Raw genomic sequence first — 25,807 nt, forward strand, 5'->3', positions numbered from 1 at the left:
GTACGGGTATCACTTGTGTTTAGAAAACTCACATTCTGCCACTTTGCTTCTATTAAAGACCTATATTTGGGCCTGTTTTCACTAACAGAAAAATTCAAAGAGGGTTTCTGCTTTTATGAAAAAGCAAAAGCAGGGGCGCCTGGGTGGCTCAGTGGGTTGGGCCTCTGCCTTCAGCTCGGGTCATGGTCTCAGGGTCCTGGGATCGAGCCCTGCATCGGGCTCTCTGCTTGGCGGGGAGCCTGCTTCCCCCTCTCTCTGCCTACTTGTGATCTCTGTCTGTCAAATAAGTAAATAAATAAAATCATTTAAAAAAAAATAAAAAATAAAAAATAAATTTAAAAAAAAAGAAAAGAAAAGAAAAGAAAAAGAAAAAGAAAAAATAGCATTCAGTGTTTTTTCTGTAGTGATGCCTCCTAGAGGCAGCTCCTTCCCCAAGAACTAAGCATCTTAGTATCAAGCCACTGTAGCTTTGAACTGTATTTGTGAGCATCTTTGCTTTAACTCTATTTTATGCATCCATTAGCAAGGTGTGATCTAAGGTATCAGAAAAGTCTAAGAGAGGTCATTTTTTTGTCTGAGAAGGGTCAAAATTTTTTCATATAAATTCATGGTACTCGCTTCTTCACTTTACACTATTGGGACCTGTGAAAGCTTTTGTAAGAACACTCTACTTTCAGATAGTGGGGGACACACATATGTTCTATTTTCTGTGTTCCCTCCGAAAGATCTTAAATTAGTGATGGTATTAAATTGCAACACAGGGAAAATGCAGGAATTCATTAGTTATTCATTTAGTTATTATATAGGCTTTAAATGAACACCTAGGGTGTGCCAGGTACTATGCTAAGTGCTATAAGTAAAATCAGCCAATTTCTCAGGGAACAGTCTAGAGAAAAGAATGGCAGTGGCAAATGGAATATAAAACCTTAAGATTGCTGTATCAGAAGATTCACTGGAAAGCTTATATACAGTTTATACAAATTCTGTATATCCCACGTAATAAGGTTTTCCCCAAAGATGTTTCACAGTTAGGAATCAAAGTTTGCAATTAATATCCTTTTCACTTTAGAAAGAAGCATTAAATTCTCAAAAAAAAAAAACTAGTATTTTAGGCTTTTTACATTTTCAGTATTATCTCCACATTATTCAAATAACGATTTTTTAATTGGTGTAAACTGCCTAGTATCATGTCAAGGTTGTTAAATTTTTTTTTAATCCACCAGTAGGCCAAAAATGGGTCACCTCAAATGGGGAAACATAGATATTCATTTCTAGGTACTAAGAAATCTGAGAATCTCTTACTATGCACATAACCACACAAAAGATTTTTTTAAAATAAATATTACAGGGACAGCTGGGTGGCTCAGTTAGTTAAGTATCTACCTTCAGCTCAGGTCATGATCCCAGGGTCCTGGGATCAAGCCCTGTAGCAGGCTCCCTCTGAGTAGGGAGCCTGCTTCTTCCTCTCCTTCTGTTGCTCCCCCTGCTTGTGTGCTCTCTCTCTCTCTCAAATAAAAAAAAAATTAAAACAAACAAACAAAACAGTTTGGAGCCCTGTAAATCAACACAAAATGGAAGAGGGGGTAGGTTTATAGAACATCCAAGATACTATGGTGCTAGTAACACATCTAAATAAGAAAGTCACCAAAGAGGAGTTTTCAGCATACCAAGCAGAGTTCAGAGAGATGAAACTCTTTATTTTTCCAGTTATGATTAAGGCAATATTTACCAAAGTGTGGTACACATACCACTGACTTCAGGCAATTTATGGATAATTTTCATTTTAATAGTTATTTGAGTGTTTATGCTTAATATTTATTTTAATGTTTTAGAAAACTAACAATCACATCAAACCAGGATATCAGAAATATAATCACTTAGAATGATGCTAAATAGTTAAATTTTTAAAAGTGTATTCAATTAAAGAAAAAGTAAATATTAATGGTATACAGGAATGACAAAAACCATGAAGGTGTATTCAAACGACTAACATTTGGGAAACATTGGTGCAAATGGAAAAGACTTTGGATATGGGGACTGGTCACTAGACAGATTTTCTCTATTATGAGGTAAAGATAATTCATCAGCACATATTCCGATTCTATGCTCACTTAGCAACTTCCTAATTAATAATTCAACTTACCCCAAATATTCTGATACTAAGAAAGGAGGTGCAGTGGATAAGACATATAAGCCTTGCTAGCTCCCCATTATGAATGAATACACTGAGAGTCTGGTTTAAGATATCAGTCTTGTTTAAATAGTGTTCCTGAAAGATCCTGATTATAATCAAACAGATATCCTAGAGGACATAATACATTCAGTACTCCCTAAGTACTTTTACAAGTGTATTTAATGTGAGCTAAAAATAAGTGAAAGATACAAGTCAAATACTGTGTCAGGGTATGTTGAACAATCCCTCCTAAGACTAAGGGGTCTTGTTGGGCCTTCGCTGTAAAAGTGTTTCATCAGTGAATTACATATAGAGTACGGTAAACAGTAAAAAGGAAAGCACAGTATACCAAAGTCTAGCTCTTTCCATTCCCACTAGATGTTAGCTCTTCCTAACAAAAAAGCTGACTTTTTTGTGTCCCAAATGGCAAAGGTGTTATGATTTGTGAAAGTCATTATTGTCAATCTTCCTGGGTATGAAAGACGGAAGTATTTCACCTCAAGAGAAGTACTGAGCAGGTCCCATCAATGAACCTCAACCAGGAACAAACCTCTTTCTCCCTATGCTTACTAAGACTAAAGAGTTGGAGCTTTCAAACAGAGAGAAAGAAATTACTAGCATTTGACTGAGAAGTCAGTACTGATAATCTCTAGCTGTCCATTTATTAACTGTATGAACTTGGGCAAGTTATTTAATCACTCTGTCTGTCTCTAAAATGGGGATAACCACGGCCACCGGATAGAGTTATGCAAAAAGGCACCAAGCCAAGAGGCAAGAAGAACTGAACTCAGCCTACACACCACCTACCAAGCCATGCACCTGCAGAGCAGCATGTGTGCACATCAGTTACCATGTTCTAATTCACACAAAGGTTAAATTCCCTATAGTGGTTTCTATTTTCCTACTTGGTCCCTGACCAACAAAGGGATTTTACTGAAAAATACTCTGAAATCTATGTTCTAGTACTGTAAAATTGTTATGTGGTGGTTAGTAAAAAGACTTTATTAATTTACAAACTCGCAAGGAGTTACCTATACTTGTTTTTTCCACTTCCCCATCTTTCATTCCTGAACCCATTGCAATCTGGCTTTTGTCCCGTTGTTCCATCAATAGTGACAAGGTCAATAGCAACACTGACCTCCTTGTTTCTAAAATCAACTGACAGTTTTCAATTCTTAATGTAAAAGATTTTTTTATCAATGACACTATTGACTACTTCTTCTTTACAAAACTATATGGAAACAGATAAAAGTAGATCTTCTCTTTACACCATATAACAGGATAAGAAATTCAAATGTAAAAAAAAAAAGAAATTCAAATGTAAAAGCAATAAAACCTTGCAGATACTAGAAGAAAACATTAGTGAATTCCTCTATACTTGGAAAAACATTCTACCTATAATTCAAAATCCAGAAGCAATAATTTTATATAGTATGACTAAATAAATATTAAAAATAAAAATAAAAATATATTAAAATAAAAATAAAATAAATATTAAAAAATAAGTAAATATAAAAATATTTAAAAAAATAATAATATAAAAATAAAAAAACTTCATATGACAAAAAAATAAATAGCAAAGGCAAAAGACACATGACAAACTGGGAAGAATTATTTCCAACATAATCCAGAGAAAGGATTAATATGTATAACACAAAGAGATGGCGGGGCACCTGAGTAGCTCAGTCCGTTAAGCATCTGCCCAATATGTGGCTCCAGGCTCACCAGGGAGTCTACTTCTCCCTCTTCCTCTGCCTGTTGCTCCACCTGCTTGTGCTCTCTCTCTGTCAAATAAACAAATAAAATCTTAAAAAAAAAATAAAACCAACAAAATGGCTTAAATATATAGAGATGATTGATTTTTTCAAGAACAATGCAAATTAAAACTATACTAAAATACAATTTTTCACCTATTAAAATGACAAATGTTTGATAATGTACTCTATCAGAGAGGTTGCAAGGTAACAGGCACCCTTACACATTGCTGTTGGTTATGTACTGTGGCCTAGTCCTGAGTGAAGGGAATTTGTCAGTATCTAGCAATATTTCATGTGCACTTGCCCTTTGATCCAGTAATCCTATTTCTGGAATTTATCTCAAATACACACTGTCAGAAAATATAAAAGGGTGTATACACAAAGTTATTAATTGTAGAGCTAAAAGGTAAAGACTGTAAAACTCAAAAGTCCCTCATTAACAGAGTGAAACATCCATTCATGTAGTTGCAGGGTGGAAAAATTTTCCCTTCTTCCCTTCTAGGTTCTTTGGCTGGCCTTATAATTAAATTGACATAAGACTGATAAACAGGAGAAAAACCATGTTAATTTCATACGTATAGGAGCCCCATAAAAATATAAGACTCAAAGAAATGACCAAAGCAGAAGGCTTTTATACCTTTTAGACAAGTGATAATCTGTGAAGAGTTGACAAAACAATTTGGACTTAAGACAAAACAATTTGGACTTAAGGCAATAAGTTGATGAAGAAATAATAAGTTCTGTTTACACAGCTTTCTTGACCCTAAATTCCCTATCTCTGGTGATAAGGATGCCTTCTACCCTCCTGGTATGAGGACAGGGGTAACTTGTCACATGCTTTTGGGGACACAAAGGAGGCTCAGAGAGTCCTTCCTGCATCAGCTGCTTCTCAAGTACCTTGAATTCAAAATAATTAATAGCCAAAGTGGCATATTTTAGCATGACATATTCTGCTCCCCTTCAGAGTACTTGGCAGTGGTACAAAAGTCACTACAAAGACATGAAATCTTTATCATTATCTTTATCTTTCCTATATATCTTTATCATTCCCATCACTTAGGAGATTCTGAGTTTTAGTTCTGTGCCAGAAAGGGGTCAAAGACCAAATATCTATTTCTCAGAATAAATCATTGTACCACAGGTGCATATTGGTCATCATTGACAGCTAGTTTCCAAATTCTTCAGTGAACTATGTCTCTAGTTTTCATGTCTTCATATAGTTCCCTCTCGTTGAATCTCTACTGGCTCTGTGATTTTTTTTTCTTTTGCTGTGTTAATATTTTGTACCATATTTAAGGACGGAGCTGGTTGTCAGTGGAGCCAACTAGGTATTCAGAGGGTTGGAACTTTCAGTTACCCCACTCTCCATCTCTGGCAAGAGGAGAGGGGCTAGAGGTTGAGTTCAATCACCAAGTGCCAATGATTTAATCAATAGTATCTGTGTAATAAGAAACCTCCTTAAAAACCCAAAAGGATGGAGTTCAGAGTACTTCCGGGTTGGTGAGCACAACCTGGAATGTTCTCCTCACAATATGAGGAGAATGGTGCACTTGGAGAGGGCATGGAAACTCCATACCTTTCTCCATACCTTGCCCTCTGCGTTTTTTCCATCTGGCTATTCCTTAGTTATAGCTTTTCATAGTAAACTAGTAATTTACTAAGTAAAATGTTTCTCCAAATACTGGGAACCACTCTAGCTAATTAGTCAAACCCAAGGAGAGGTTCATGGAAATCTCGGATGTATACAGCTAGTTAGTCAGAAGCGCAAGGACAATCTGGACTTTCAAGGGGTGTCTGAGTGGGTGGGTGGGGGGTGGAATTCATGTAGGACTGAGCCTTTAACCTATGGATCTGGAACTACCTCCAGGTAGATAGTATTAGAATTGAGTTAAATTGTAGAACGCCAGTTGGTGTCAAGAATTATTTCATGGTGTGGGAAACCCTCTTCCCATGTTGCAATTAATATTAGAATCTTAGTTTCATGTGCCTCATGATAAAATGCATGAGAAAGACTCTATAATACTTATGTATAAAATGCATAATGAATCTAATCACAAGGTAATATTAGGTAAATTCAAATTGTGGGACATTTTACTAAATGGCCTATATGCTTCAAAAACATCAATGTTATGGGTGTCTGGATGGCTAAGTTGGTTAAGCGTCTATCTTCGGTCAGGTCATGATTCCAGAGTCCCAGGATCAAGTACCAGGATGGAGTTCTGCACTGGGCTCCTACTCAGCAGGGAGTCTGCTTCTCCCTCTGACCCTCCACCATCTCATGCTTTCTCTCTCTCACTCTGTCTCTCAGATAAATAAATAAAATCTTTAAAAACCAAACAAAAAAATGTCTATGTCATGAAAAAGAAAGAAAGTCTTCAGGAGCCATTCCAAAATAAAGGAGCCTAAGGAGACTTGAAGACTAAATGCAATACATGACCAATCCTGTGTTGGGTTCTGGGTGAGGAAAAAAGACCCAGAACAAAACATCTCATAAAGGACATTAATGAAACAACTGGTGAAATTTGCCATAGGCTTAAAAATTAAATAAGAGAATTGTACCAATTTTTAAAAGGTCTAGTCTTGACCATTATACTGTGAAAACCCTTTTCTTGGGAAATATACACTAAAGAATTTAGAAGCAGAGGCATATGGTGTGCAATTTAATCTCAAATGGTTTAGGGGAAAATATGTATGCAGAGAGAGGGAGAGAGAGAGAGAAAGTGAGGAGACAGAAGGAGGGAGGAAGGGAGACAATAGATGAATATGACAAAATGGTAACAATTGATAACTCTGAGTAATGGATATATTGGATTTCTTTGCACTACCTTTGCAACTTTTTTTGTAAACTTGAAATTATTCTGTTCTATTTTATTTTAAAGCAACTATTTATTTGACAGAGAGAGAGAGATAGTGAGAAAGAGCATGAGGGCGTAGGGAAAAGCAGGCTCCCCAATGAGCAGGGAGCCCAACCCAGGGCCCCGAGATCACAACCTGAGCCAAAGGCACATGCTTGACTGACTGAGCCACCCAGGTGCCCAGATGCAAGTGTTTCTACTACATTTCTCAAACGCATTTCATCTTGGTGTAACCAAATCATTGAGAAAATACTCTTCTCCTTAGGAAAACTGCAACTAACACACAAAAATCTCCACTTTGCATCTTCTAAGCTGAGGGTCAGAAAACTATGTCCTGGGGATAAATCCAGCCCAGTACCTGTTTCTATAAATAAATTAGAATACAGCCACTCCACTTGTTCACATATTGTTTATGTTGACTCCTTTTATGCCATAAAGACATAATCAGGTAACTGATGACAGAGACCATATGGCCACAAAGCCCAAAATACTTATTATTGGGCCCTTTATAGAAAGTTTAACAATCCTTGTTGTAGAAATCATGGCTAGTGACCTGCAGTCCCCAAACTGTGAGAGTACCACAGGGAACTCCTAGGGACCCCCAGAGTATAATATTTTTTTTAAGATTTATTTCTTTATTTTAGACAGAGAGAGTGCACATGAGCAGGAGGACGGGCAGAGAGAACATCCAAGCAGACTCCTGCTAAGCATGGAGCCCAGTTGTGGGGCTTGATCTCACGAGCTATGAGATCAGGACCTGAGCAGAAACCAAGAGCTGGATCCTTCAGAGACTACTAAACCACCCCAGGGTATTTTAAATTTTGGGGGAAAACACAGCAACATCTGTCAGATATCATGTGAACTACCACACTGAGATAATTAACAATCTCAACATCAGATCAAGTTAATTTTTTGGATAACATCATACCCACCAGGATGAGTTTTCAGTGGTTGCTATGGTCTCAAGCAAGTGTGCAAAATCCAGTGTGAAGCCCAAAACAAGGACAGTGGTATCCCACCCGACTTCAAGGTTTGAGAAGTTAAGAAGTGCCCAATAGATGTACACTTCCCATTAGTAAACAACTGGGGCTACTTAAGAATGAAATAAAATATTTTTCATTCAATTTCAATTCAACGTATTTTTAAGTGGCTACTAAGTTGTTAGGACATAAATGCATATTAATTTGTTTGGACCTAACTACTTAGTAAACTTAGTGATTAATACGTTCATTTTAAATGCTTTCTACAAACACATTAAGTCCTAGGAAGCTGCCTCAGCCCTGGGGACATTCCAAGGCAGGCAAAATAAAGGCAAGCGCTGGAGCCAAACCTTCAGGGAACCAACAGATAGGTGAAAACGCTTAATTACAGTTTTTTGAGAATAAGGTCCATATTGCTCCCTCCGATACCAGCAACCTACATCAGGGACATAAGCTACTATCTTTAAGGCCGCTACCAACCTGGAGAGTAGGAGATGATCATGGTGCTCTCTTGTCAAAATTCAGCATTCTTTTCTTAAGTGTTCCCTGGTTGTTTTACATCTTATTATTACATGCTAGAGTTAAAAAAAAAAAAAGTTGATTCCAGCAGTTTTGCCAATTTATTCATTGCTTTTATGGAGACAACGTTTTGAAGTTTTGAAGTTCCTTACTTTACCATTTTCACTGATGTCGCTCCATACCATTCAATTCTGTGCTTTTCGGTCTTGCCTAAAATTATTTTCTCAACCTGGAATGCAGAGAAAGAAGAAAATTTTGCTATCACTTAAGTCATCAAAAGAATGTTCACTTATTTATTTTTTTAAAGATTTTATTTATTTGGGGCACCTGGGTGGCTCAGTGGGTTAAGCCTCTGCCTTCAGCTCAGGTCATGATCCCAGGGTCCTGGGATCAAGCCCCGCATCGGGCTCTCTGCTCAGCGGGGAGCCTGCTTCCCTCTCTCTCTGCCTGCCTCTCTGCCTACTTGTGATCTCTCTCTCTGTGTCAAATAAAATAAATAAAATATTTAAAAAAAAATAAAGATTTTATTTATTTATTTGACAGACAGAGATCACAAGTAGACAGAGAGGCAGGCAGGGTTGGGGGGGAAGCAGGCTCCCCACCGAGCAGAGAGCCCAATGTGGGGCTCGATTCCAGAACCCTGGGATCATGACCTGAGCCAAAAGCAGAGGCTTTAACCCACTGAGCCACTCAGGTGCCCCAAGAATGTTTGTTTATTTAAAGGTAGGTAAAAGAGTAACTGCAAAAAGTTTGGAATAAGGACACCATTAGCAAAATAAATTTCACCTGTCATAAAGGCAGGTAAAATTTCCATCATTGTATCATCTACCTGTTGTCAAGTCCTCAGTAATACAGGGAGTGTTTGATGGTGTTTGAGAACTCAGGCTTTGAAATAAGACCTCAGTTGGAAGTCTGACTCTTCTGCCACTTGCTTCTTGTTTGGCCTTGGGGCAGTTACTTAAATTCTATAGGACTATTTCCTTGTTTGTAAAATGGGAATAATACACACTTCTACAATCATGGTAGAGACTTAAAGTATTGTATGTAAAGTGCTTGGCACTCAATATTAGCTGTTAAATTTGGAATCGTTAATTTGGTTTCCTTATCCCATTGCATTTCTTGTTTTCTTCTGGTTGTTTTTCTTAAGGAAAACAAACAAACTACTGGCTTCCTATGTAAGAAGCAGTTAGGTGTTACTATATGCTTCCCAAGGGACTTTGATTGAGCTGACTTTTTACAACAAGCACACTAATTTTACTTAGATTACAGGTTAATCTCGGGGGGCTTTGGTTGAAATTACGAGGGATGTGAAGAATGGGTTAAAATACTCCCAAAGCCCCTCTTTTCGCCTAGGGACGAATTTGTCAACGCATTAAAAGAATAACAATTAAAAAAGAAAGAAAAACAGAACAACAACAACAAATTAAGTGTCCAGCCAAAAGAGTGAGAATGCCAACTCAACATTTTTCAAACCAGTTTCTCTCGCTGTCCGTGGGATTCAGGCACGTGACGACAGTACAGAACACAAGCCAGAAGAGCCTAAGAGACTGATAATGGGAGATCAGCTCTAGATGGAAATGTCACGTCAACCCCTTCCTAGGTAACCTCTGGAGGTGTAAGGACTGCAGGAGATGACATTTCTTCTTCTAGGTGACTTTGGTCGTCAGGCAAGCATCTCACACAACGCCAAACATCACGGAGCAGAGATGAAATTTGCGAACCTGAACCGCCCCGCCTTCCAAAACTGGAGAACGCGGCTCGGCGGCGAGAGGCGTGGTGGCTCTCGCAGAGACCTCTGGGAGTTGTAGTCCCCAGGGGCGGGAGGCTTGACAGCGGCGGCCGACTTAACGCGCTCAGAACTCCAACCCCCGCCGGCCCCCGCGGCTTAAGCTATAGCCTCTTCCTGTTCAGGAGAGGAGAAACCCTGCTACAGCAAGTTGAGAGGATTTGGGAAAGGGTCTCCGACTTCTAGGAGACTGAGGGCTTGGCGGAAGCAGGTAGGGCATGTTCCCTGGTCTTACAAAATGACCCCTCGGCACGGGCGGAGGGGATAGAGGGGAAGCGCCGGGAACCGCTGAGCTTGCTGTGGAGCCGGCTGTCACCGGGGAAGTTCTTCAGTGAAACGCGTCGGAATTGCTTATTAGGGGATCCGTGAGGACAAAGTCGGGGACTGAGGAGACCACTCCAGAGGGGCGACGCGCGCTCCTCTCAGCTCTGGTGACTCCTGCGGGAGCAGAGAGAGTTCAAAGGGCTATGGGAAGTCGGTGCGTGTTTGAGCCTGAGAGTGATGATCGGTAAACACCCGGGTGAGAAGGAGGAGAACTGGAATTATTGCGAGAACCGGAGAGCCTTCTCTGTCCCGAGTAGGGAAGAGCTGGAGAAAGGAGATCCTGGGAGGGAACACTTTAGTGACTGGGGCTAGGACCACTTTAGTGTCTGGGGTGGGGGGCACGAAAGAATTAAGTCCTCGCCTCTCTTTCTCCTGGCTCAAAAGTGAGAGCGGGTGTCTTGACTTTATATCTTAGCTGTCTTAGAATACTAGAGCTGGAAGAGGCCTTTGAGAATAGCTAGTAAAGCACATTCTCTTCACTTTACTGATGAGGAAACTAAGGTCCACCAAGTTGGAGAAACTGCCTCGCGCATGACCAGCCAGCCAGTTAATGACCAACTTGACTAAAACCTAATTTTCTTGACTCTGAAGCACTGCCGTAATCTATTGCTGAGATCAGTACAGCAGCAAACTCTAACCTGTTACTCTTTTTTTTTTTATTTAAGGCTTACCTATACAAAATAATAGGCAGCCGCTGAAGGGCAAGTTTTTAAATTTCTCAAGGTCAAAGAAACCCCGGCCTTAACTTAAAGAAAAATCTCTACAAACTTCAAAGTAATATAAAAGGTTGGTAGCAAATTAACATGTGATCTTTCATTTCCCACCTACCCTCTGGGAACACTTAGCCTTAGATTGCTTCTCTCAATCCTAAATGCTGTATATCTGAGTCATATAAAAAGAGCATGCTAATTGTGATTTTACAGTACCCTACATATTTACAGTAAAGGGTAAACAGCATAGGAGGTTGGGAATACCCACCTGAATTATAAAATAAAATAATAATTTATAGTATTTTTTAAGAAGGAGATATGAGCATAAAGGTTAAAAAAATAATTAGGAGACTAAAAACTTCTACTGGGCCTGCATTTTATAATACACTTAAATTTCAGTCCTTCATCAGCATTCTTTCTTACTGCATAAACATAACTGGAGAGCATTTAGTGTTCCCATTGCATTGTTTTGGCTGGTAATTTCTTTATTAGACTACATTGCCCTCCAGCACGGTGAAATTTAACAGCTTTTGAAGCATTTATTGATCAGTTTGGAAGCATGTTCTATCAGTCTCCTCAGAATTGGAGCTTTACAACTCTTATTGGTTGACCATTAAATGATTCATAAGGAAGAGTTTGAGATAAGTTTGTTACCAGACATACAGCAGTTGCAGACTTCTATAAACGAAAACATGTATACATAGCATAACTTCTTTCACCAAGCTGCCTTTTTTATGCTGTGGTTCCATTGGCTTTTATACTGGCATAGTACAGAAGTGGCCAAACTATGACCAGATTTGCTATGACCATTGCCCCCAGATGCATTTATTTTTTATAAAGTTTTATTGGGGGGCAGTCGGTTAAGTGTCTGCCTTCTGCTGAGGTCGTGATCCCAGGGAGCCCCACCTCAGGCTTCCTGCTCAGCAGGGAGCCAGCTTCTCCCTCTCACTCTGTTCTAACCCCTGCTTGTGCTCTCTGTCAAATAAATAAATGAAAGTATTTTTAAAAATTGAAAAAAAGTTTTAAGAAGTTTTATTGGAACACTGCCATGCTCACTCGTTTATATATTGTCTTCTGTGCTAAAATACAGAGTTGAGGCGTGCCTGGGTGACTTGATGGGTTAAAGCCTCTGCCTTCGGCTCAGGTCATGATCCTGGGGTCCTGGGATCGAGCCCCACATCGGGCTCTCTGCTTGTCAGGGAGCCTGCTTCCTCCTCTCTCTCTGCCTGCCTCTCTGCCTACTTGTGATCTCTGTCAAATAAATAAATAAAATCTTTTTTAAAAATTATAAAGTACAGAGTTGAGTAGCTGCAGAGATGATAAGGCTCACGAAGTCGAAAATATTTATTATTTGGCCCTTTACAGAAAAAAATTTGTGAACCCCTGCTCTGCTAAGCTGAATGTAAATATAGTATTTGAACTTCTACCATATGCAGAGGTATTAGGTAATACTAATTTTCAGTCTTTGAGAAAGAACATATAAATACTTGTATGCCGGGTCCATAATACAACTGACATAATACAACTGACAACTGACTTAACACAAGTTTGAGCTTCAGAGGTCCAGTTATATGTGAATTTTTTACAGTATAGTACTGTAAATGTATTTTCCTTATGATTTTCTTAATAACATTTTGCTTTCTCTAGCTTTTAGTGTAAGAATACTGTGTATAATGCGTACAATATACAAAATATGTGTTAATCAACTACATATGCTATCAGTAAGGCTTTCAGTCAAAAGTAGGCTATTACTAAAGTTTTGAGAGAGTCAAAAGTTACATGTGCATTTTCAGCTGTGGGGTTGGGGAGGTTGAGGTTGGCGCCCCTAACCTCTGCTTTGTTCAGGGGTCAACTCTACATTTGTTTGGGCTAAAATTGATGGGTCCTATTGCAGATGGATGCTATCATCTTAGCTAGACACTGTAGATTGGCTTTTGCAAAGAATTGTGAAAGGACACTTCTGAGCCTAGTGTGGAAAAGAGCTGACATCCTTTGAAATATACTGATATTTACCATCAATACCTTTTTAAAAAATTATTTTTATTAACATACAATGTATTATTTGCCCCAGAGGTACAGGACTGTGAATCATCAGGCTTACACATTTCACAGCAGTCACCATAGCACAGACCCTCCCCAACGTCCATAACCCAGCCAGCCTATCCCTACCCCTCCACCCTCCAGCAACCCTCAGTTTGTTTCATGAGATTGAGTCTTTTAATGGTTTGTCTCCATCCCGATCCCATCTTGTTTCATTTTTTCCTTCTCTACTCCCCACAACCCCCTGCCCTGCCTCTCAAATTCCTCATATCAGAGAGATCATATGATAATTGTCTTTCTCTGATTGACTTACTTCGCTCAGCATAATACCCTCTAGTTCCATCCAGGTCATTGCAAATGGCACGATTTCATTTCTTTCAATGGCTACCTAGTATTCCATTGTATATATATACCATATCTTCTTCGTTCATTCATCTGTTGATGGACATCTAGGTTCTTTCCATAGTTTGGCTATTGTGGAGATTGCTGATATAAACATTCAGGTGCATGTGCCCCTTCGGATCACTACATTTGTATCTTTAGGGTAAATATCTAGTAGTGCGATTTCTGGGTCATAGGGTAGCTCTATTTTCAACTTTTTGAGGAACCTCCATGCTGTTTTCCAGAGTGGCTGCACCAGCTTGCATTCCCAGCAATAGTGTAGGAGGGTTCCCCTTTCTCCGCATCCTCACTAACCTCTGTTGTTTCCTGACTTGTTAATTTTAGCCATTCTGACTGGTGTGAGGTGGCATCTCTTTGTGGTTTTAATTTTTATTTCCCTGATGACAAGTGATGTGGAGCACTTTTTCATGTGTCTGTTGGCCATCTGGATGTCTTCTTTGCCTAATAGTAAAACTTACAGTCAATACCTTTTAAGAATTTATGTCAAATGAACTTTCTTTGGTGGCTTTCTATGTCCTTTTTATGGAGAAAAGTATTTTTCAGTGCAGATATCAGCAAGCAGTTCAGTAAACTGTTATTTTCCTTTTGAGACTCCATACTGAACCACTTTTAAAGTAAGTGGGATATATTATTAAATGACTTAGCTTTGACATTAATAGTCTTGCTTCTGTGACTTTGTTTAAAACTCAGAGGACTGGGGTGACTGGGTGGCTCGGTCATTAAGTGGCTGCCTTTGTCTCAGGTCATGATCCCAGGGTTCTGGGATTGAGTCCTGCATTAGGATCCCTGCTCAAGGGGAAGTCTGCTTCTCCCTCTCCCACTCCCCATGCTTGTGTTCCCTCTCTCATTCTCTCTCAAGTAAATAAAAAAAACTTTAAAATATAAAAAATTTTTAAAAACCTCAGGTTTGAGCCATTAGAAGTGAATTTATCTGTTTATGTCATCTTGTATGTTTAGATCCCTGTATCAGTGTTGTCTGTGGCAAATTAATGGTATAGGAGTATTTAACATTTTAGTTAATTATTGATGGTGCTATTTTGTGTTATTATCTGTGTAGCATTAGCTCTGGACCTCTAATTTGCCTCTTAAATTCATCAAACTTGAGAATATCTTGTAGTTGTACTCATCAAGACTTCCAAAAGGCATTACATTTCCTTTGAAATAGCATTTTTGGGGTATTTGAAGTCAAGCTATTTGACTAATTGAGGCAACTGAAAATTACCAATTTTCTTACAATTCTTTGTATTTACTTGAATATTATTAAATCCTGGAAAGGCAATATAGGGTTTGTACTCATTTAAGGCTTATTTAGATCACTGAGATAGTATCATTGTTCTTGCTTGTTTGGAATAAAGAGCTAATCTGACAACGCCACAACATTTCAGATTTGCTCAGAACAAACACACATATGTGATTAAACTGGAAACTTTATGTCAAATCCTAAACACCCCTCACATTTTCCCTAACTTTGATTATCATTTTTTGGTAAGGTTGACTGAAATCCCAGGACCTTTCTAGATTTTCCTTATTCTGGGTTTTCTAATATTAATTTTAGCAAAAGTATTGATTTCCAGGAGTTAAAAGAATCCTCTCTTCCTAAACTCAGTCACATTCTCAGTTTAGTATAGGAACCAATATTGCAGAATGTATTGGTTAAAAATGGAAGTCTGGACAGACATCACAGTAAACTGGAAGTAACATTTGGGACCTAAGTAACCTGGTTTCCATCCCAGCTGTGGCTTTATTAGCCAAATGATATAGGACAAGTTACTTGTGAGTTTCAGTTTCTTTTTTTATAATTTGAAGGTAATACCTTTTTTCCGAATTCTAAGATTAGTTGCAATTAAATAACATGTAAAAACTTAGGCCAGGAATAGGTGTTCAGTAAATAAATGTTAGTCCCAACTCCAACTACTTATTTATTGATTTTTCTTTTTCCCTGAGTTTTTCTCCAAAGTGACATCCAGTTTTCTTCTTCAGAAATGACTTCTTCCCTTTAGGTCTTTTCTTTTTGTGACAGTTCAGTAATACTGTGAAGCTCAACTTCTTTATCTTTCTTACCTCACCGAGTTTACTCACTTTATACTAAAGGCATATAGATACATCAACTGATTTTATTCATACCACTAAGTTAAGCCAACACATAATTTTGCTAACTACTTTAAAGAGCCAAACTCATAATAAAATGATAGCTGTGTTTGTTGAACACTCACTGTGAGTGAAGGCACATTATGTACGTTATCTCAAATCTCAAACCCTATGAGACTAGTACTTTTATTATTCCCGAACCAGTGAGTCTTAGGGAGTTTAAATCAGTTGAACAAAGTCACATAGAAAATAGCAGAGCCAGGATTCAAACCCAGACAGTCTGATACATGAGCTTTCAACTACCACACTCTACTTGATGAACCAGTGTAGGCCATGCCCCAAATTAAGCATTGTGTATAATTCAAATAAAGAAAAACCCTGGCAATACTTTCTGAAGATGATTTTATCAGTTTTTAGAGATTGAGGAGCAATAAGGTTGTATCTCCCAGTCAAAATTTAAATTTTTCTCTAGTATTTCTTAGCAATTCTATTATGACTTCATTAAGTTTAATTTTATTAAGTACAGAAATGATAGCAAACTTCTATACAGAATTTAACAGTACCTGGCATGCTTCTAAATGTTTGTACAAATGAAGTTATAGGTTTTTAGAAAAGTTTTTATGTGCATTAGATTTTCTTGAATGAATAGCCCTGCAGTTCTTATGTTATTCTTTTTAATGAAAGGATACTGGCTGACAATCATCTTTTCAATTCCTAAAATATTTAATTTTTAAAACTGAGAGAATGTTTTAAAAATTCGGTAAAGGGGCACCTGGGTGGCTCAGTGGGTTAAGCCTCTGCCTTCGGCTCAGGTCATGATCTCAGGGTCCTGGGATCGAGCCCCACATCGGGCTCTCTGCTCAGCAGGGAGCCTGCTTCTCTCTCTCTCTGCCTGTCTCTCTGCCTATCTCTCTGCCTGTCTCTCTGCCTACTTGTGATCTCTGTCTGTCCAAAAAAAAAAAAAAAAAAAAATCTAAAAAAATAAAAAATAAAAAAAAAAATAAAAATTCGGTAAAGCTAGTAACTTGGTTTTTTTTCAGAAGGCAAGTTAATGCTGAGACTGAGATTGTATTTACCAATGGTTTATTTAACAGAGGTTCACTGTGGGAATTTCACAAGCCAGTAGTATACAGAATGATGCCTCTTGATAAGCCAATAAAGAAATACTCCAAATCAGTGATAAATTAATTATACTCTCATTGAAGATAAGAGGAGATGAAAGGAATAAATTCCAAATTTATTTAAGGTGTACCTTTTTGGAGTTGATACTTGGGAAAGACTGCTGAGCCAACCAGAGCGAATGTCCAGCTTCCTGCACAAAAGTAGAAGTCTCCTGTTGTTAGAGCATGTTGCTAGGGATGGTCATTGTCCCTGTTGATGGGCAAGATGATCTTCCCGGCTGCTGCATGGCTTTTACCACTGCAGATAAAAGTATCCTTTGCCTCAACAGGATCTAATTGCCCCCAGGTCTTTAGAAAGCTATTTTAGATCACTAGAGTCACCTTGCCCATACCCAACACTCTGATAGTCCTCCCAAACTCACTATTTATAGTACAGATATCCCCTTGCCATAGTTGCTTCTTCCTATGTTTTTATTGATAAGCAAATAAGCTCCTGAGTTCTTATCCATGAAAACAGATGAAATAACATCCTAGCACTGCTTACTTTGTTCTTATATCAAAACAACTTCTTTTTTTTTTTTTTTAACAACTTTACTTCTAAAACAACCTTTTTTTTTTTTTTTTTGGCTTTGTCATAATCAGATTAAAATGATTCACTTAGGTTGTAAACAAGTAGATTTGAAATCATATCAACCAATACACAGAATAACTTCTCTACAATATCTTTATTTTCTAAGTTTTTAATTCCTGTGCTATGTCCACCTTAATTTAAAATGTATTTTTTGTTGGTATTTTATATAGAATATTTTCACTCTTTATACCCAGGAAGCAATTTTTTCAGGTTAAGTAGTCATTGACAGTTTTAAATTAAGGAAGTTTAATAGGACTATCAATACTAGTTTTATAATTAGTGGTTCAAAGTAATCTTGAAAAATACTGCTTTTCAGTTTTAAAATTTAAGACCAAACAAGTCAACTGAATTATTAATTAGTTTTATTATGTAGAGGGAGGAAGGAACTGAAAGATCACGTTTGTGTTTCTGCTTCTCAGCTAACTCTATTTTTGTGAAATTACTTAACCTTGCCTCAGTTTCTTCCATCTTAATGGAAGACTAATAACAATTACCTTTGAATAATGTACCCTTTATATTCAGGATCATTTCTGATGCTTCACATCTAAATACGTACATTTTGTGAATCTGTGTTTTAAACAGTCAAGTAAACTTTTTACCATAAAAAAATAAATTTTGCACTGCTCTATTAGAAAGTTAATTTAGGAGCTAGGACCAGCAATTGGTGTAGGCTTTAATTAAAAGTAAAATGATGAACTGAAAATCAAAATTGGTAATTAACATCCTACTAGTTTTTATTATTTATGTGATTTAGAACAAGTTACCTGACTTCTAGTCTTCTTAAATAATAATATTTTTTAAGTTTATTAAGGTTGGGAACCATAAGTTAAAAAAATATTTTTTTCTCAGTACTTCAGTGCATTGTAGAGGCTCGGTGAGAAGTTGTTGAATGAATATATTGTTCAGGGTTTGCCATTACTCAGTATTTTAGTTGTCTCATCTTAAAATAGACAATCATTTTTGCTTGTGTGCTCTATAGAATGACACAGAAATAAAGCCCTTCAGGACTGGAGATGGTAGGATTTTGATTTCACTTTTTTTGAAAAATCACTATTACATAAGGTACTTCTTTAACATTATTTGTCTCTAGTGAGACTAATAAGTTAATGAGACCTTTGGCTTAAATGCTGGGAGGGAAAACAGAAGAGGGAGATGGAAAGGAATGACAGAGGAAAGAAAACGCACATATTTTGGGGATAGAATATGTTACCAACGTCTATGTCACTTAATAGTGGCATTTTGACTTTTGCCTACCTCTCACCTCATTACTGCAGGATTTTTCACTTGAAGAGGTTAACCTCAAGAGGCTGCATATGTTTAAAAAAAAACAAACCAACAACAAGTCTTTTCATTTGTTTTCTGAGAGGAATAATAGTGGATTTGAACATTTATTTTCCTGTTACAAAGTACTAAGTATAACATGCATCATTTCATTTAATTTTCAACCACACCAGTGGGGTGGATGCTATTGTTTCAATTTCACAGTTGGGAAAATAGATTCATGAAGGTTAAGTGGTTAATCTTCAATTACATAAGTAGTGAGTGGCAGGTAAGCATTGCTGACTCAAAGTGTTTTCTTTCTACTGTGTTCTAAATGCTATTTTTAGAAAAATACCAACGGCAGACATAAGACTCCGTTAAACAAATACAGCACCAATAAAACTATACTTGTTTTAAGTAGTCTGGCAATAAGAAACAGAAGGTGGAAAATAAGAGAGACATAGGGCAAAGAACAGGAAAGAAGCACAGCATAATGGCAAAGAATACAGGCTCTGAGCTTAGACTGCCTGGCTTTGAATTCTAACTCTCCCACTTACTAACTTTGTAATCAGTTAACTTCTCTGTGCCTTGTATCCTTATTTATAAAATGAGGATAGTCATAGTAACTTAGAGTTGAAGAATAAAGGTAAAGCACTTGTCTTAAATGTTAAAACCTATTTATTTCACTTTATGGAGTTTGCTTTTTGTGTGTGTGTTTGCTTATTTCTGAAATACAACATCCATTTAGAAAAGTGCATAAAGGGGCACCCGGATGGGTCAATCGGTTAAGCGGCTACCTTCTGCTTGGGTCATCCTGGGATCAAGTCCCGCATCGGTCTCCCTGCTCAGCAGAGAGTCTGCTTCTCCCTCTCCCTCTGCCTGCCACTCTACTTGTGCTCTCTCTCTGTCAAATAAATAAATAAAATCTTTTTTTAGAAGAAGTATATAAAACAAATATATAATTATAAAGTAAATGGCCATATAAGCAGAATCAAGTTGAAAAATGCAATATTGCCATCACCATTTAAGATCCTCTCCTGTCCGTTCCTTTCACAACCTCTTACTTTACCTGTGTAGAGCAGGGTTTCTCAACCTCAGAACTATTGACATTTTGGACTGAATAATTCTTTGTTGTAGGAGGCTGTTTTGTTCATTGTAGGATATTTAGTAACATCCCTAGTCTCTACCTATTGGGTCTAATAGCACTTCCCCCGGTGATAAAAACCAATTGGGTGAGATCAAATGCTTCTCTATACTTCTCTACAATGCTACCTGCTGTGTACAGAGTAGACAGTAAGGGCATAAGGGTAGAAGCAGGGAACTCCATCAGAAAACTGTTGTAGAACTCTTGATAACAAATGATGGTTTCCAGAACCTAGGATATACTTGAAGAGAAAGCCAAGACTATTTTCCTAATGGATTGAATGTACACTGAGAAAAAGAAGTCATGAATACCTCTGAGGTATTCATAACTAGAATAACTAGAAGGATGGTGATGCCAGCAACTGAAATCAGGAAAACAATCAGTAGGATACTTTTTTTGGGAAAAAATTAAAAGTTCAGTTTTGATATGTTGGTTGTCTGTTATATCCAAATAAAAATGTTAAGAAGAATATATATGTGTATCAATTAATTATATTGTTCATCTAAAACTAATGCAATGTTATATGTCAGTTGTATTAATAAAAAAAAGATGGGAGCACCTGGGTAGCTTAGTCGGTTGAGCATCCAACTCTTGATTTTGCCTCAGGTCATGATCTCAGGGTCATGAGATCAAGCTCCACATTGGGCTCTGAGCTCAGCAGGGACTTTGCCTAGGATTCTCTCACTCTCTCTCCCTCTCCCCCTCCCCCTGCTTGCACACTGTCTCTAAATAAAAAAACAAATCTTTTTTAAAAAAAAAGATGTTAAGTAGGCAGTTGGATATGCAAATGTTAAATCCAGGAGAGAAATATTGGCTAGAATTGTTACTGTGGAAGTTGTCATTGTCTAGATCAATAGAACTTTCTGTTATGATGGAAATGTTTTATTTTTACACTGTGCAATATGGTAACCACTAGGTGCATATGGCTACTGAGCACTTCAAATGTGGTTAGTGTGACCCAGGTGCTGAATTTTTTTAAAATTTAATTTTAATTAATATATATATAGGTATGGGTGACTGGTGGCTGCTGTATTATACAATGCAGGTGTGTTACTAAAACCATGAGATTAGATAATATTATCCACAAATTGAGGGTAGATAGAGAAGGGAACCAACACTGAACCTTGAGACTACAATTTTAAGAATTCTGGTACACGAGAAGTAAACAGTAAATTTTAGAGACAAAAGAGGAGAGACCAGTGAGGTATAGAGAAAACTTGGAGCCCTAGTGAATCTAGTTTATTAAGAAAGAAATATATATATGACACTTACTTCTGATGGAGTGAGTAAATTAAATACTGAAAAATAACAATGATTGGCTCTTGGTCATTAGTAATCTAACGAGCACTTTCTGTGTAGTGATGAGAAAGATAACATGGTTTCAAGAAAGAATGGAAGGATCTTACCTTACTATTTTATGCTTTCTATTTTTCCTCCCTTTTTAATGTTTTTCTCCTTTTCCTACTCTACTATAGTGATTTTAAGTTACATACTATTTTCTGTTATGTTAATAGTTACCTTTAAAATTATAACATGCATTGTTTCAAATACAATGTTAATCTGGACAATATAAGGACCTTAGAACACTAATTCCAAGAGCTTCACTTGACTTTTTTCCCCTTTGGTCTGAAATTTTAATTTCTTTTTTCTACTCTATGATAATATTACTAATTCTGTTTGGAATTAATTAAACTTCTTGAATTTGTAGATTGTTATCTTTTATGAATTATGGAAAATTCTCAGCCACTCTTTCCAGATGTTACCTCTGCTATCTCCTCTCTATGGTTCTCCAATTACATGCATGTTAAGCCTTCTTTTTCTATCTCCCATGTCTCTTAACTTGTCTTCCACATTTACTTTTTTTCTCTTTTTCTGCTGTTCTAGATAGTTTCTAGTATTTTATATATATATATTTTATAATATAACTAAATATATATTTATTATGTATTTTATATATTCTATATATTTTAGAATATAATTATACATTCTAGTTCATTAGTTTTGAACTTTAAAACCCATCCATCACGTTTTAAATTTTGGCTATTTTATTATTGGAGGAGGTTAAAATTCATTCTGGTTCTTGTCAAACATGCTGAGTTACTTTTTGGTAATCCACTTTGTTTTACAGAATACATTTATTGCAATGTGTACTGGGAATTAGATTTGAGGTTGTAAGCTAAGCTGGTGGAATGAGCTTTTTTTTTTTTTTAAGATTTTATTTATTTGACAGGCAAAGATCACAAGCAGGCAGAGAGGCAGGCAGAGAGAGAGGTGGAAGCAGGCTCCCTGCCGAGCAGAGAGCCTGATGTGGGGCTCGATCCCAGGACTCTGAGATCCTGACCTGAGCTGAAGGCAGAGGCTTTAACCCACTGAGCCACCCAGGCACCCTGGAATGAGCTTTTTTAATGCAAAGTGAGATACTAATGTAATTAATCTTTTTAAATCTTTTAAAAGATTTATTTATTTATTTTTGAGAGAGAGTAAGAGAACATGTGAGCTGTGGGAGGGGCAGAGGGAGAGAGAATCCTCAAGCAGACTCCCTGCTGAGAGCCCTGATGCAGGGCTCAATCCCAGGACCCTGAGGTCATGACCTGGGTCCAAATCAAGAGTTGGTCACTTAATCAACTGAACTACCCAGCACACCATTAAGTCAAAAATTCTTTTTTTTTTTTTTTAAAGATTTATTTATTTGAGAATGAGAGAGAGAAAGAGAGCCTGAACAGTGGGGAGGGGCAGAGGGAGAGGGACAGAGTCCTTGCTGAGCAGGGAGCCTGACGTAGGGCTCAATCCCAGGATCCCAGAATCATGGCCTGAGCTAAAGGCAGATGCCTAACTGACTGAGCCACCCAGCCTCCCCAAATCAAAAATTCTTAATAACAAGTTGACAATAGAAGGAAAAAACCCTCTTTTTTGTTTAAGATTTTATTTATTTATTTATTTGAGAGAGAGAGAGAGAACGAGCACAAGTTGGGGGGCAAAAGCAGAAGGAGAGGGAGAAGCAGGTTTCCCGCTGAGCAGGGAGCCTGATGCAGGGCTTAATCCTAGACGACCCCCAGATCACGACCTGAGCCAAAGACAGACACTTAACCAACTGAGCCCCGAAACCCGCTTGAATTTAGCTTCTATGAATTTAGCTTCTTCAAGTACATTGTGCTTAAAATTTTCTTTTTTTATTTGTTTTATTTTTTTGTTTTAATTTCAGTATAGTTAACATACAGTGTTGTATTAGTTTCAATGTACAATATAGTGATTCAGCAGTTCCATATATTACTCAGTGCCCATTGAGATAAACACACTGCTTAATCCCCATCACCTATTTCACCTATCCACCCCACAAACCTCCCCTCTAGTAACCATCTGTTTGTTTTCTATAGTTAAGAAGTTATTGTTTGGTTTGTCTCTTTTGTTTGCTGTTTTGTTCCCAAATTGCACCTATGAATGATACCATGTAGATTTGTCTTTCTCTGGCTGGCTTATTTTGCTTAGCATTACCCTCTCTAGATCCAACCATGTTGCTGCAGATGGCAAGATTTCATAATTTTTTGGCTGAATAGTATTCCATTGTGTATATATCCGCTTTATTTTTTATTTAAAGATGGGAAGCGGTCGCCCTCTCTTGTAAGAGTTGCGGCCCCGAACGTTCGGTTAGATTCTTGATGCTTGGCGCGAAATAAAGCTTTGCTTGACCTTCGCTTTGTATCAGTCTCGCTCCTTTAATCACGGACCCGTTATTGGGGCATAACATATGGGGGCTCTCCGGTATTAAACGACGAGAACTGAGCCAGCATCAGAATTTCTGGGAAAAGCCTCGAGGTAAGATCTCACAGATTTTACTCTGTGGGATCCGCCGATCTCCAGGTGCTCTGTGAGATCGGTTGGTCTGTCTGGGTGGAGCTCCAGGTATAGCCCACCGGGGTGAAGCCGGACGCGGCCATGCTCCCCAGGGCTGGAGAGGATGCGGGGACGCCCCTTCCCTCCATTGGTAGATTGCCAGGGGGTTCGAGTCCCCCTAGACAGTCAGGGGGTTCGAGTCCCCCTAGGCGGTCGGGGGGTTCGAGTCCCCCTAGGCGATCACCTATGCGGTAAGGGGGTTCGAGTCCCCCTAGGTGGTCAGGGGGTTCGAGTCCCCCTGGGAGATCTCCTCAGGTTCTGAACAACTGGGCCTACGGTTGTCTTTGTTTTGTCTTTTCGTTGTCTGTTCTGTTGTTCATTCTGTTTGCAAGGAACGGGAAAAAATTCCCACCAGCAGCAAGATCTGGGTGAGAACATCTGGGCCTATGGTTGTCTTTGTCTTGTCTTTTTGTTGTCTGCTGTGCTGTTTGTTGTGTTTGAAGGAATGGGATAAAATGCTAGAGCGCTGATTGCTGGAACTAGGTTTGTGCTTTTGGAATCTGTTGGTAAACATGTTTTGTGCTTAACTGATTGATAATTTTGCTATCTAAAGAATTCTGTTGTAACAGCTCACAATTGGTTTATATTTAATCTTCAGTACAGGTTAAGGTATTTCTAAGAATGCAAAATTCTGTTCAGTGTAATTAAGAGTGATGGAAATGGAAAAAGCAACTGTTTGTAAAAAGTAGGAGGTATGTAAAAGAGAAAAACAGGCCTGGGGCCACTGTCTGAGCTAGATTCATTCCTAAAGAATGGAAGGGGGACCTGTTGGGGGGAGGTATCCAACCTGTTTGAATCTGAAGAGTGCCTGACTGTGTGAATGTGTCTGTATGGCTCCACAGCTTTGGCTACGGAGTCTGAGTGGGCTGCACCCTGAGTCTCGCGGGGCGTCATATGGCATAACGGTCATCTGCTCCACGGAGTAGCCTGGTCCGGGGTTTATACGGACAGACCTTAGCTAAGACGCTCCTAAGTTCCCGCGAGGGACGCGAGCAGGACAGCATCTGAAAGATCCCCCTCCCTTTGTCTGTGACATCATTCATGATGGGAGGGAAACCCAGAAAACTCATATCTTAGACTGCATGCTTAAAAATAAAGAAAAAAAAGGAAAGACACTGGTATAGAAAAGCTGGTTTTCTCTCTGCTTAAAAGGGCAAAGTTTTCTTTGGTTAATTGGAATGTAAATGGTTTTCTCTTTGCCTGCCCAGAGTTGTAATTGAGATCTCTTTTTGACTCATAAGGTTTTTCCTTGATATGCTAAGTTACTGAGGGAGTACTGCTAAACCAATGATAAACCTTGGGTTGCATTTGGGTAAATGCTGTAATTATTCTAGAGGTTCTGTACATTTCCTAAAATTTTAATGGTTTGATAAGGGTCATCACTTGATATTTAACTATATCTGTTCTGAGTTTTTGTCACTTGTAATTGTTTTAATTCTCTTGTAAGATGAATTCCAAAAGAAATTCATATGGGTAGGCTTTCAGGACAAATACAGGTCTTTGATATGTTAAAATCCTGGGAACTGAAATGGGTAAGAATTTACAGAAGTAAGGGCTGCGTTCGGACTCAACCAGAATTAGTAACATGGGACTAGATGAACTGGAAGGTTGTAATGCTGTGTTTCTTAATGTTTTGTCTTGTTTTAAACATGACAGATTCTGTAATGTTTGCTCCTCCAGACTAGGGAAACTCTTAAGTTACCTGTAACTTACAGAGATGTAAAAGTACTCATTTGTAAACTAATCAAGGCATTCAACTTTTCTCTATCTGAACCCTCTGAAACCAAAAAGTCTCAGTAAGTATTCTTTCTTCCTTGGCAATCAGTCATTTGCATAAGTTCAATAAGAATCTGTTCTCCTTGTAACAGGACAGCATTGGAAACTGGTTATTTTACCAAGGCTTTGACTGGAATGTCATATTTGAAAAGCCTCAGATATGACCAGACAGTTTAAAGGAACTAAGGTTGACTTCATGAAACTTGGAGCCGTAAAGCCCTTTGGAACTGTTGGCCTGACACCTTGCTTACAGAGTTCCCAGCAGCCTCACCAGGTGAGTAAAGAATGTCACTCCCTGGTAGGATACTTCGGGAAGCTCAGAAGAGGCATTTGCCCAAATCAACAGGTAT

At 38.2% G+C, this 25,807-nt stretch overlaps 1 protein-coding gene across 4 annotated transcripts in view; it reads left to right on the forward strand.

Moving 5' to 3' along the window:
- Window positions 1-10,166: 10,166 nt before the first annotated feature.
- Window positions 10,167-25,807, forward strand: part of SLC38A9 (solute carrier family 38 member 9) — an 83,878-nt gene continuing 68,237 nt past the window's right edge. The window contains exons 1-2 of one of the 4 annotated variants that reach the window (XM_080804143.1): window positions 10,190-10,281; window positions 11,060-11,180. The gene's annotated coding sequence lies outside the window, so the exon portion shown is untranslated. Of the gene's footprint in view, window positions 10,282-11,059; window positions 11,181-25,594; window positions 25,732-25,807 lie in introns of those variants that run through there. The other 3 variants (XM_080804144.1, XM_080804146.1, XM_080804145.1) reach the window with 3 other exon arrangements.

Source organism: Martes martes (assembly GCF_963455335.1).
Source record: "Martes martes genome assembly, chromosome: 5".
NCBI lineage: Eukaryota > Metazoa > Chordata > Mammalia > Carnivora > Mustelidae > Martes > Martes martes.